The sequence below is a fragment of the Oratosquilla oratoria genome, unplaced genomic scaffold (assembly GCF_046742065.1).
Source record: "Oratosquilla oratoria isolate Oo_2021 unplaced genomic scaffold, ASM4674206v1 SCAFFOLD57, whole genome shotgun sequence".
NCBI lineage: Eukaryota > Metazoa > Arthropoda > Malacostraca > Stomatopoda > Squillidae > Oratosquilla > Oratosquilla oratoria.
Window position 1 is genome coordinate 1,080,384 of NW_027467721.1, and position 14,552 is coordinate 1,094,935.

The following is a 14,552-nucleotide window of genomic DNA, read 5'->3' on the forward strand; positions in this document are numbered from 1 at the left end:
TAAGTGCGTATGGGCCTGGTAGTGAGAAGAACGAAGAGGAAAGGGAGGCATTTTGGGTAGATATAAATGAGTGCATAGAGGGATTAGGGAGAAATGTCAATGAAGTTGTATTGGGAGACCTAAATGCTAGGGTAGGAAATGAACCAAGTGACGGAGTGATTGGGAAGTATGGAGTTTGAGGAAAAAATCGTAGTGGAGAATTGATGGAGATGTGTCTTGAAAGAGTTGATGATAGCAAATACAGTGTTTAAGAAGAAAGTCAAGCATAAGTACACATGGGAGAGGGTGGTGAACGGAGGGGTGGCAGACAGAGCATTAATGGATTATATAGTGGTGACCAGGAGTATAGTAGGAAGAGTTAAGGATGTACATGTTCTAAGGGGAGAGAGTGGGGGAATATCAGATCATTTCCTGGTGGAAGGTAAATTGAGAGTGGAGAATAGGTGGAGAAAGAGGAAAAGGGCAGAAGGTAGGTAGGTACTTAGAATGAACTGCTTAAATGAGGAAAAAAAGGAGAATGAGTATAAGAAGTTGAGAGAGGAGTGGGAGAGAGTAAAGGATACAGTAGAACTAGGAGTGGAGGAGGATTGGCGATGGTTCAAGGAGGGAGTCATAAGGTGTGCAAGGATGGTGTGTGGAACAAGGAGGGTGGGAGGAAATAGAAAGAAGGGTAGTGAGTGGTGGAATGAGGAAGCAAAGAAGGGTGTAGAAGAGAAGAAACAGGCATTCATAGATTCGCTATAAATTAGGACGAGGGGATCGTATGAGAGGTACAAAGTAAAGAATAAGGAAGTTAAGCATAAGATAAAGGAAGCAAAGAGGAGAGCAGATGTGAAATGGGGAAAGAGTATGACAGAAAATTTTGAAAGTAATAAAAAGATGTTTTGGAAGGAAGTTAAAAGAGGAAGAGGAGGTGAATCAAGCAGAGAAGAAAAGGTAAAAGGTGCAGATGGAGAGATGATAATGGAAGAGAAGGCAGTGAGAGGAAGATGGGCAGAGTATTTTAGGGAGTTGTTAAATGTGAAGGAGGATAGGGAGGGAAAGGTAGTTGCAGTGGGAAGCACTAAGAAAATGGGAGTGATGAGTGAGGAAAATGGAGGAGAAATAGGGTAGGATGAAGTGGATGCAGCTGTTAAGATGATGAGAGCAGGTAAGGCACCTGGGTTGGATGGATGCCATGCAGAATGTCTGAAGAAAGGAGGTACAGTTATGGTGGACTGGCTGGTGAGGTTATTTAATGTTTGTTTAACCACTTCCATACGGTGACGCCTACATAGGCGTCATGAGGAGCAAGTGGGTACGCGATGATGCCGATGTCGCCGTCTTGATTATATTGTAGTCGTACCTACATAACCTCCATTCTCTTTAAACTGGCTTCATCATATTTTCTATGGTTATCAAAATTCACGGGTGAAAGAGAACGAACGATTGAGCACTGACTTTATTTTCTATAATGCGATTATTATGACGCAACATCGCACATCGGGCAGCTAATGCTGCCCGACGTGCGATGTGCCCCAGAGTGAAGAGGTTAAGAGAGGGTAGAGTGCCGGAGGACTGGATGAGTGCCTGTATAGTTCCACTTTACAAAGGAAAGGGGGACAAGTGTGAGTGTAGTAGTTACAGAGGGATCAGCTTGTTGAGTGTAGTTGGGAAGGCTTATGGGAGGATTAGGAGAGGAACAGAGGGAGTAATTGGTGAGGACCGGGTGGTTTTAGGACAGGTAGGGGATGTGTAGATCGGATTTTTGTGGTAAGACATATGTGAGAAAGCTATAGGAAAAGGTAAGGATGTTTTTTAGGCTTTTATGGATCTGTAAAAGGCTTACGACAGGGTAGACAGGAAGGCACTGTGGGAGGTACTGCAGATATATGGGATAGGAGGAAAGCTGTTATGAGCAGTCAAGAGTTTTTATGAGAGTAGTAGAACTTGCGTTAGGATTAGAAATGGAGTGTGTGAGTGGTTTGAGGTAAAGGTGGGACTTTGTCAGGGGTGTGTTATGTCGCCCTGGCTGTTCAATCTTTACATGGATGGGGTGGTGCGAGAGGTGAATGCAAGGGTAGTGGGTCAGGGGTTGGAGATGATTAAAGAAAATGGAGAAAAGTGGGAGGTGAGCCAGCTGTTGTTTGCTGACGACACTGTGCTTGTAGCAGGATCAGAGGAGGGATTGAGGAAGTTAGTGACAGAGTTTGAGGTGTGTGAAAGAAGGAAGTTGAAGATAAATGTGGGCAAAAGTAAGGTGATGAGATGTACAAGGGGAGAGTGACAGTAGGCTGGAAGTGAGCATTAAGGTTGATAAACTGGAGGAAGTGGATAGTTTCAGATACTTGGGTGCAAATGTGACAGGAAAGGGAGGAGTGGGGGTGGAGGTAGAATGTAGATAGAGAGAAGTGAGTAAATGCCTTGGGGGATTAAAGAGTGTAATGAGAAATAGACATCAGGGAATGGATGCTAAGAGGAGGTTATTATGAAGGAGTGATTGTGCCAACAGCAATGTACGGGGCAGAAACATGGAACATGAGAGAGGAACAGTGGAGTTTGAATGTGTTTGAGATGAAATCTCTGAGAAGTATGATAGGGGTTACTAGGCTAGATAAAGTGAGAAATGAGGTGAGGAGGAGAACAGGGGTGGAAAGGGAACTGGGAGATAGGGTTGATGAAAGAGTATTAGGATGGTTTGGACACATGGAAAGAATGAGTGAAGAAAGATTAGTAAAAGGTGTGTGGAAGGCAGAGGTGGAAGGAGTGAATATGAGGGGGCATCATAGGATGAGATGGATGGATGGGGTGAAAGGGGCTTTTCAAAAGGGAGGAATGTCTGTAGAGGAAGGACAGGCGAGGACAGAAGATAGGGGTGAATGGAGAAGGGTTGTGTATAGATGAGGCTGTGATGCATGAGGAGGAGTAGATGGGGATGGGGGGTGAGGAAGTATGTATGAGAACAAATTTGACGCAGCCCGGAGGGATTTCTCCCCGTCTTCTCCTTTCCTGCACGAGGGGACTGAGAAGGGGGGTCACCAAATTTATAAAGCGGCCTTGCTGTGGTTGTGCTGTGTCTTGCGACACTGCTTCTGACCCAGGGCAGTGGACAGGATGCAGGGATGACTCGTCATCCAGGAGGTGCCAAGATAGGAGGGAGGGAGGAGGGTGGAGGGGAGTGGAATATATAGGAAATGAAATGGGTAGGAGTGATTTCTATGCCTTTTTCTTTTTGGCTACCCCCCGTGTAAGGGGGAAGAAGCCTTTGGTATATGTATGTACAACTGGAAAATTAAAGGATAAACATGAAATAGTGAAATTGCGTGAAGGAGAAAGAATATATAGATGACACAGAAATGGCATAAGTTATCAGACATTTCAGGTCTCTTTTTACAATTGAGAGCTCACAATTTTGGGAAGATGGACAAGAAAGATCCCCCAAAATGAAAGAAATAAGAGGCCAAGTAAAAAATCTAGATGTCAGGAAATCGCACACATAGGAAACACATTGGCAAAATTCTTCTCACCCACCCACCCCTACATCATCATAGGAGGATCCAGAAGAGTTAGTCCACGAAGTGGTAATTATGGGCAACTTTAATTCAAAAGAAATATGTTGGGAGGAAATGACAGTGATGGGCAGAAAGGAACTCTGGGGCAATGTCCTGCTCGACATGACCATCGAATACACAAAAACTCAGTGGATAAAGGAAAATACCAGATACAGAGGTAGTGAAAATTGATTACAAAACTCTGATAGGAAAGAATGACCATGTACAAATAGAATTGGAGTTGAAAGAGCAAATGGATCAAAGCGGAAATGATAAACATAGAATAGGAAGACTAATGTACAACAAAACAAATTTTGAGAAACTCAAAAAATTATCTTGCAATGCGAACTGGGAAAAATTCCTAAATGAAGAAACAGGGATGGAAGAGAAATTTACAATGAGGGAGTGAGTAAATATGTACAACAAAAAATGGAAGGAACATGCATAAAAACCTGGTACAAAAAAGGTGTAGTGAGGCTAAGGATAAAAGAGAAAGCTTGGAAGAAATGGAAAAAATACAAGAAAACAAGCAAATGGCTAATATATATCAAACTAAGAAATGATTACGTAAAAATATGCAGAGATGAAAAGAGAAACTACGAAAAAAAAAATAAAAAAAAAGATAATAGAAAACTGCAAGGAAGAACCCAAACTATTTTACAGGTATGTAACAAGAAATAGAAAAGCTGCACCAAGGTAAATATGGATATATAGAACAACTGGAAATGGCTAAAATTATGAACAACTACTTCAATGTATTGACAACAGAAAATTCACCTAACTGTGAGGAAATAGAGAGACATCCCCCTCAATGAAAGAATTAATTGTAACACAGAAGGAAATCAGTGACCAAATCAAAACCCTTGATGTCAGAAAATCACATGGTCCAGACGGAATTGCAAACTGGATACTGAAAGAATGCATGGAAGAATTAACAGATATATACAATATATCTAAATTTTCACTTAAAGAAGGAAAAGTACCACAGGACTGGAAGAATGCAAATGTACTGATTTATAAGGGAGGAAACAAGGAAGACCCATCAAACTGCAGACCAGTCTCCCTGACAAACACAGAAGCAAAAATTTGCGAAAAGGTCGTCAAAAATAGATGGGTTAAACATTTGGAAGAAAAAACTATACTGAATCCAAATCAATTTGGATTCAGACAAGGAAGATCATGTACAACAAATTTTATCTGCTTCTACTCAAGATTAATAGACATAGTACAAGAGAGATAGTTGGGCAGACTGTGCCTTTCTGGACCTACAAAAGGCATTTGATAAGGTACCACACAATAAACTAATAAGGAAGATAAAGTCAATAGGTGGCATCAGAGGAAAATTATTGGAATGGATGAGAGACTTCCTCATTGGGAGGAAAATGACCGTAGTAATTCGAGATAAATTCTCAAATTGGGAAGAAATGAAAAGTGGTGTCCCACAGGGATCAGTACTGGCCCCAATCATGTTTGCCATATACATGACACGGATAAAGGAGTAAGAGTGTTATATGAATTTCTTTGCAAATGATGAAAAAATACTAAGGAAAGTAAAAATGGAGGAGGATTGCAACTCATTACAACAAGACTTGGACAAGATCTGGAAATGGACTCAGAAGTGGGAAGTGAAATTCAATATCAAGAAATGTAGTATAATGGAATTTGGAAAAAGTAAAAATAAACTAGAGAGAGATTATAAAAATGGTTAAGAAGATGTCAAAAAAGTAAACTCGGAAAAAGACCTGGGAGTGATGATCAGCAAAGAAATGACACCGAATAAGCATATTAATAAAATAGTCGGAGAATCCTATAATTTATTGAGGTCAATAAAGGTGGCACTTGCCTATTTAGATGAGGAAATAAAACATACATACATACATATACCAAGGCTTTTTCCCCCTTACCAGGGAGGTAGCCAAAAAGAAAAAGGCATAAAATCACTCCCACCCATTCCATCCCTGAATACACTCCACACCCCTCCACCCTCCCTCCCATCTGAGCACCTTCTGAATGACGGGTCATCCCTGCACCTTGTCCACTGCCCTGGGTCAGAAGCAGTGTCACAAGACACAGCACATCCACAGCAAGGCCGCTTCATTAAATCGGTGACCCCCCCCCTCTCCATCCCCCCATTGCATAAAAGGAGAGGACGGGGAGAAATCCCTTCGGGCTGCGTAAAAATTTGCTCATACATACTACTTCACCCCCCATCCCCCCACCCATTCCACCTCATGCAATCACATCATCCATATACAACCATTCTCAATTCACCCGTCTTCTGTCCTCTCCCGTCCTTCCTCAACAGACATTCCCCTCTTCCCCAAAGCCCCCTTCACCCCATCCATCCACATCATCCTAGGACGTCCCCTCATGTTCACTCCCTCCACATCTGCCTTCCATACCTCTTTTAATAGTCTTTCTTCACTCATTCTTTCCATGTGTCCAAACCATCCTAATATTCTTTCATCAACCCTATCTCCCAGCTCCTTTTCCATCCCTATTCTCCTCCTCACCTCCTCATTCCTCACTCTATCTAGCCTAGTAACCCCCATCATACTTCTCAGACACCTCATCTCAAACACATTCAAACTTCTTCTCTCTTCTTCTCTTATGTTCCATGTTTCTGCTCCATACAGTGCTGTTGGCACAATCACTCCTTCATACAGTCTCCTCTTAGCATCCATTCCCAAATGTCTATTCCTTATTACACTCTTTAATCCACCAAGGCATTTACTCGCTTCTCTCAATCTACATTCTACCTCCACTTTCACTCCACCTTTCCCTGCCACATTTGCACCCAAGTATCTAAAACTATCCATTTCCTCCAGTCGCTCTCCCTTAATGCTCACTTTCAGTCTACTGCCACTTTCACCCCTTGTACATCTCATCACCTTACTTACCCACATTTATCTTTAGCTTTCTTCTATCACATACTCTCCCAAACTCTGCCATCAACTTCCTCAATCCCTCCTCCGATCCTGCCACAAGCGCGGTGTCGTCAGCAAACAACAGCTGGCTCACCTCCCACTTTTCTCCATTTTCTTTAATCATCTCCAATCCCTTGCCCACTACCCTTGCATTTACCTTTCACACTACCCCATCCATGTATAAGTTGAACAGCCAGGGCGACATAACGCATCCTTGACAAAGTCGCACCTTTACCTCGAACCACTCACTCTCTCCATTTCCAATCCTGACACAAGCTCTACTACTCTCATAAAAACTCTTGACAGCTCCTAGAAGCTTTCCTCCTATCCCGTATATCTGCATAACCTCCCACAGTGCCTTCCTGTCTACCCTATCATAAGCCTTTTCCAGATCCATAAAAGCCTAAAAAACACCCTTCCCCTTTCCTATAGCTTTATCACATATCTGTCTTACCACAAAGATCTAATCTACACAACCTCTACCTGTCCTAAATCAACACTGTTCCTCACAAATTACTCCTTCTGTTCCTCTCCTAATCCTCTCAATCAAGATCCTCCCATAAGCCTTCCCAACTACACTTAACAAGCTAATCCCTCTGAAACTACTACATTCACACTTGTCCCCCTTTACTTTGTAAAGAGGAACTATACAGACACTCCTCCAGTCTTCCGGCACTCTATCCTCTCTCCAGCAAACATTAAATAACCTCATCAACCAGTCCACCATCACTGTACCTCCCTTATTCAGACATTCTGCATGGCATCCATCCAGACCAGGTGCCTTACCTGCTTTCATCATCTTAACAACTGCCTTCACTTCATTCTTCCTTATTTCTCCTCCATTTTCCTCACTCATCACTCTTATTTTCTTAGCATTTCCCCACTGCAACTATCTTTCCTTCCCTATCCTCCTTCACATTTAGCAACTCCCTAAAATATTCTGCCCATCTTCCCCTTACTGCCTTCTCTTCCATTATCATCATCTCTCCATCTGCACCTTTTACCTTTTCTTCTCTACTTGATTCGCCTCCTCTTCCTCTCTTAATTTCTTTCCAAAACATCTTTTTATTACTTTCAAAATTTTCTGTCATACTCTTACCCCACTACACATCTGCTCTCCTCTTTGCCTCCTTTACCTTTTGCTTTACTTCTCTTTTCTTTGTACCTCTCATACGACTCCCTCATCCTATTTTGTAACCAATCTGTGAAAGCTCGCTTCTTCTCTTCTACAACCTTCTTTGTTTCCTCATCCCACCATTCACTACCCTTTCTTCTATTTCCTCCTGTCCTTCTTGTTCCACACACCATCCTTGCACACTTTATGACTCCCTCCTTGAACCATCCCCATTCCTCCTCCACTCCTAGCTCTACTCTATCCTTCACTCCCTCCCACTCCTCCTTCAGCTTCTTCTTGTACTTCTCCTTTTCCTTTTCATTTAAAGAGTTCACTCTAAGCACCTCCCTACCTTTTGTCCTTTTCCTCTTTCTCCATCTATCCTCCACTCTCAACTTACCTTCCACCAAAAAATTATCTGATATTCCCCACTCTCCCCTTAGCACATGTACATCCTTAACTCTTCCTATCATAGTCCTATTTACCACTACATAATCCATTAGCGCTCTATCTACCACCCTTCCATCCACCACCCTCTTTCATGTGTACTTATGCTTGACTTTCTTCCGAAACACTGAATTTGCTATCATCAACTCTCTCTCTAGACACATTTCCACCATCAACTCTCCACTACGATTCTTTCCTGGAACTCCACATTTCCCAACCACTCCATCGATTGGACCATTTCCTACCCTAGCATTAAGGTCTCCCAGTACTATTACATTGACATTTCTCCCTAAATCCTCTATGCACTCATTTAAATCTATCCAAAAGGCCTCCCTTTCTTCTACACTCTTCTCACTGCCAGGCCCATAAGCACTTACAAAGACCCACATCTCCTTTCCCAGTTTCACCTTCATCCACATTATCCTTGAGGAAACCTCCTTCCACTCCACTACACGTTTACCTATCTCTTCACAAAGGATTACAAAGGCGGAGCATGCCGACAGGAGACCTTTTGATCCATATCTAGGTCGGATGCAAAAAAAAAAAAAAAAAAAAAAAAAAAAAAAAAAAAAAAATAATATTAATAATAAATTAAAACTATAATAATGTAAAAATAACAAATAAAATACATAAAGAAATGCATAGGTATAGTTGAATAACAAACAAAAAGGTAAATAGTAAATGATTATAGATTGACATATAACTAATAATAAATGAAAATCAGACAGACAAATTATAACAAAACAAAAACAAATAATATAACATAAATTATAATCATTACAGCATCTTACTTAGGTATTTATCTAAATGATTCTTAAAGCTTCGAACTGAACTACATTGCACTACCTGTGCAGGAAGTTTATTCCATTCATTAACTACACGGTTGGCAAAGTTGTTTCTACCTACTTCACTTACTAGAATAGCCATCCTTTCCCTCCCTCGCCCTCTCTTCACTCCTGATAACCTCCCACTTACACTCACCCTGCCCTTTCAACGTAGTTTCACTCAAAGCCAACACATCCATCTTTCTTCTCACAAACATACTACCTATCTCTTCCCTTTTACTCTCATCTGTACCACATCCACGCACATTAAAAGACCCAAACCTTAGGGTGCTGGTCAGACAACTCCCAGACCCTCTTATGCCTTTACTTTTTCGTTTAGGAATGTCCCCTGTGGGGCTACAAGGAGAAGGATGCCTAGTCCCTCTCCCTGTCCCTTTCTTCTCGCCTCTTACAATCCAAGTGGAAATATTTGGTGGCAGTATTCTTTTCCCCACCACAGGGAATTCCCCCACAGCAGAAAATGAATACTCAGAGAAATGGTACAGGACAGCAACAAGGGGTTGGGGGACAGCATAATGGAGGGACAGTCATAGTATAAAAGTGTCATCATTTCTCTATGAAGAGTTTTCCTCTATCATAGACAAAATGATGTGTGGCTCTGGTCCGTAGGGGCACCCCATATAGACTCTAAAGTATCAACTGCATGCTACTTTGCCACAATAACAAGCAGCCAATACCCCAGACTGATCCAGAGTGCACTTATTGCTTCTACATCCAAACTGTTGGTTAGATAGGAGATTTTTAGATTCCAAAAACCAAACTAAACCCATATTAACCATTCTTTCATAGATCTTACAAATGTAGCTAGTGAGAGCAATAGGTCTGTAACTTTGTGGGAGATCAGTCTTTTCCAGCCTTTAAAATTGCTATGATAATTGAAGTCTTCCAAGATTTAGAAGACCCAGAAGACCAAAATTTATTCAGCACAGTTAAAAGGAATTTCTTCGAGGATATGGATAAATGAGCAATCATGGAATAAAGAATGTCATCCTCTCCAGGAGAGGTTGGGGAGGATAAAGATAAAGCACGATCCAATTCATCCAAGGTGAAAAGGAGATTATATGCCTCTGAGTTTGTATTGGTAGGAGAAACATTCGTGGTCTTGTCTCTAATTCTTCTGAAATCTGGTGAATAATGTAGTGGAGTTGAAATATCAGCATAGTGTCTTTCAAAAGCCTTTGCTACTTCTCTTGTATCTGATATAAAAGAGTCATTAATCTTGAGAATGGGCAAAGGAGATGAAGTAAACTTTCCCTGTAATTTTTTAATCCTATTCCATCCTAAGGTAGGGGGAGAGTCATATTTCAACTCGCTAATAAATTTAATGAAGGATTCCCTCCTTGTTTTCTTAAAGATTTTCTTCTGCTTTGTTTAAGCTCTTCTGTACATTATCCTATTGACTAAACAAAGATATCTCAGATATCCCTTATAGCAAGTTCTTGTAATCTTTCTGCTTAAAGCACATTCATCATTCCACCAGGGGACTACTGGGCATTGAGGTTTACCAGCTGTCCTAGGAATGGTTGAAAAAACACCAGAAATTATGATGCCTACCAGATAATCATATGCATCAGTTACTACAAAAATCACTAGTCTTCTAATCGATCTCTGTAGATCTCCTAAATAATTCCCAATTAGCCTCTCCTGTCTTCCATCTAAGTAAGCAAGAGGAGGTAATGTTCTTTAAATATTTGATATGGATAGGCCAGTGGTCGCTACCATGTACATCTTCATCTATTGACCAACTGTAGTCTTATCTTAAGGATGATGAACAAATAGTTAGGTCTATAGCAGAACTTGAGTTGTGAAAGACATCAAACCTAGGTTTGGAACAGTCATTCATCAAAATGACATCATTATCAATAAATTCTTCAATTATATTACCCCAGGGGTCACACTTTGATTAACCCCATAGAGGATGCTTGGCATTAAAGTCACCTATTAAAATAAAAGGCTGAGGAAGCTAGTTGACCAAATATTGTAGGTCATTTAACTCAAATTGATGGGAGTGGTTAAATATGTCTTGAAGTCGATCTTCCAGTTCAGGCTCCAAATACAAAGAACATTAAGTGATCCATTTAGTGGTAAAAATTTGTATTGCACAAGCCTGCAACACTGAATGTAGGTGGACACTTCTGTGGTTTACAGACTTATTAACAATGATACCAGTACCTCCATGATCACAACCCCCAATCATAGGAGGAGATCTGTAAAATTTATAATTAAGTCCAACATTAGGGGATAATCGCCAAGCATAGTCTCTTGCAGACAAATAGCACACATAATCATGTTCTTTAAAGAGAATCCGAACCTGCTCTCGATGAGAATTAAAACCATTGAATTATAGGCATTATACAGTTTTTTTGTTCTTTTTTTGGGTCTCCTAGTCTGGGAAGAGAAGGTTGGGAGAGAGAGGGTTTACAAGATGGGTTCTTATCTAATTTCTTTGCTTTCGCAGATGGCATCCTCCTCTCTGACAATGGTCCAACAGATGTTGATGTAGAGTCTGAATTATTAGTTCCTTTCTTAGATTGCATATCACGATATGGGAAAGAAGTTGGAGATGAGGGTGGACTGTGGAGTCTTTTACTGCATACAGCTTCAGACTCCATAGCTTTGCTTTTGTGCACCTCAACCGAGTGAGGCACACCAGTCAGTGGTCCCTTTACTGGGAAGCCCCCAAAGTTTGGGAGAGAGATTGTCTGAGAGGAGGCTTTATTGGAGGAACCCTGTGAGGTCTCAGCAATGGAGACCTTAGGTGCCCCTCCAGATGGGGCAGGAGACATTCCCTCAACAGGGAATGAGAGAACCTCGGCAGAGGAGGATTGAGGAGTACTAGAATTTCCATGTTGTGGAGAAGAACGATTAGGTCTAGTAGTGACTCTTTCACCCTGAGGCTTGGGTTCAGCATTAACAGAAGAATTTGCATTAGCATTTGTTTTTCTATTAGATTCTAGAGTTGGTTGATCCTCATTGCTTCTGTGTACCTCTACTGAGTGAGGCACACTAGTCAGCAATCCCTCTACTTGGGAGTCCCCCCAAGTCTGGAAGAGAGATTGCCTGAGAGGAGACTTCATTGGAAGAAGCCTGTGAGGTTTCAACAATAGAAACCTTAGGTGCCCCTCCAGATGGGGCAGGAGACACCCCCTCAACAGGGGGTGAGGAAACCTCCACAGAGGAGGATTGAGAAGTACTAGAAATTCCAAGTTGAGAAGAAGTAAGACAATTAGATTTGATAGTAACACTTTTACAGAAGAATTCATATTGGCATTTTTATTTCTATTGGGTTCTACAGTTGGCTGATCCACTTTACTATTTGTTTTAACATCATCACTGTATCTTTTGGAATTAACTAGCAGTCTTTTAGCATGACCAACACTAATATGTTCTGCATGGGCTTTTAGTAGTACATCCTGTTCCTTCTTATAAGTTACGCAGTTCTTATCCCTGGCATTATGCTCTTCTTTACAATATATAAACTGTTGGGTGGGAACAATCCCCATGTTCAGGCTGAGCACATATCAAACACAGTTTGTCCCTTGCACATCGGCGGGAAGGATGGCCAAAACCATAGCAGTTAAAGCACTGAAGGGGATGGGGCAACTGCTTCATATGAACAATCTCTTTTTTTTATCTCTACATAATGAGGTAGATCTTCACCAGAAAAAGTTAGGATACTCATTGAAGAACGAGGGATTTTAAAAACCTTCCGAACATTAGTTGGGCACATTTCTAATATTTCTTCTTCCTCAAAGTCAGAGATCTCTATTAAAAATTACCCCTTTGACATAACTAAAGGTAGAGTGGGGTTTAACTTCCTTAACCCCTTCCATACGGTGCCACATACGTAGGCGGCATGAGGAGCAAGTGGATACGCGAGGCTGCCATATCGGCGTCTTGATTATATTTATTGTAGTTGCCCCTGCGTAATGACATACTCTCTAAACTGTCTTCATCACATTTTCTATGGTTATCAAAATTCACGAGTGAAAGAGAGAATGATCGATATAAGCGGTGACTATATTTTATGATGCGAGTATTATTATGACACATTCTACGTCTAGCAGCTGATGCTGCCCGCGAGATTTTGAACCGTACTGAAGATGTTAATGTCTGATTTCTGTCTCAAGTTAAGCACCATGGCAGCTTGTTCATAAGACTTTACATGAATTAAGAAGGAATTTCTTCCAAATCGTGATACCTGTGAGTTAGTCAAATTACCAGAGCCAAGGTGACTCTTCAAGAATCTTCTACACTCAAACAAGTTAGCACGTTCCTTTGCATAAGTGATAATAAGCCACTTAGCTGGATTGGGAGGCCTCTGCACACTTTCCTTCCTTTCCTCTACCAGGTTTTCTGGATAAAAGATATCCAGGTTAGGTGGGCCAAAGATTCATTTTCTTTGGAATTATTATAATCCAAGCAGGCAGCAGCTGCATCCTGACTAGAAAGAAATGAGATCCAGACTAGCCAAGCTGTCAGTCAGTTCAACCCTGATCTCTTTAATTGGTCCAAATTTACAGAACTCTTCATGTAAGTCAATACAACTCTTATCAAGAGAGACATGTTTTAAATGCAAGACTATGACTATTAGGAGCAATACTTGAGCTATTTACAGGTTTCTGAGTATCTAAAGATGATTTCGTCACTTCAGAATCCATTCCAATTGTAAGTTTCTGGGCAACAGAATTATCTGTCAATGAAGTCTCAGTATTGTTACCGAAGTACTTTTTCAAGCTGGAGTCATCAACTGGGGGTTTTACTTTTGCAGAGTCTATATCGTCAACATTAGGATTAGCAATATTAGGATAGGGATCGGGGGGTTTAGGAGGAGGATCAGGTAGTGGTGGAGGTTTAGAATGTACAGTTTGAACAGCCGCCATGATCGTGTATATCTATAGGGCTACACCATATATCAAGAAAGAAAGCTCAATACATAGAAGATACTGTAGTTGCCTGATGCCTCAAGCAATAAAAGAAAAGTCTCTGCAGAGTCAGGAAGTTCCAGAAACGACTTTACACATGCAGGGCCTCGGAGGTGAGTTAGAGACTTTGTCAACCCGGGGTTTGTCCTCTTTTGTTTTGACCTATTTAGGATGGGGCCGGCATAGTCACTCTGCATATGTACTGGCTAGGGAAAAAGGAAGTCGGCAGCCTAGTACCTACCTCGCAAACATGCATTCCCCAGTCGGTGAGCTTTCGGCTCTTGCAGGGAGTAGTGACCTCGCAGTATACATCCCCACTTGACTGGGTTCAGACATGTAGCTTGGGAGGCACCACGATACCAGAACCTTTCTTAACAAGTGTTAGAGAAAGATGGTGAAAGAAGAGAGCAGGGTAGCAAATATGAAGGATAGGGATAGGGGAATGCACAAAGGAAAAGGGTGAGGGATCCCCTATCTATTCACTACCCTAAAAACCTTATCCTAAAACAACTGTCATAGGGTGAGGGCAGCAAATCTTATGAGCATTCCAGTCCATGGTCAATGACAAGCTAGGGTCGTCAACAAAATCTTTTGGCTCGGATTTCGTCTGGTAGCTTAGGGCTGACCTCTCCAGTTTGGTTGCACCTGGCTGGTACAGTTTAGCCTGTCCTTGCTACATGCAAGCCCCCCACTACATCGAAGTACTGGGCCCTGGGGGGGGGCATTGAAAATGGTATGGTTGCTTGGGATGAAAAGGACCTTGG

General features: G+C 41.5%; 1 protein-coding gene across 1 annotated transcript in view; it reads right to left on the minus strand.

Moving 5' to 3' along the window:
- LOC143023750 (inosine-5'-monophosphate dehydrogenase 1-like) overlaps positions 1-14,552 on the minus strand; it is a 155,049-nt gene that overhangs the window by 104,461 nt on the left and 36,036 nt on the right. The gene's annotated exons all lie outside the window — the stretch shown is intronic.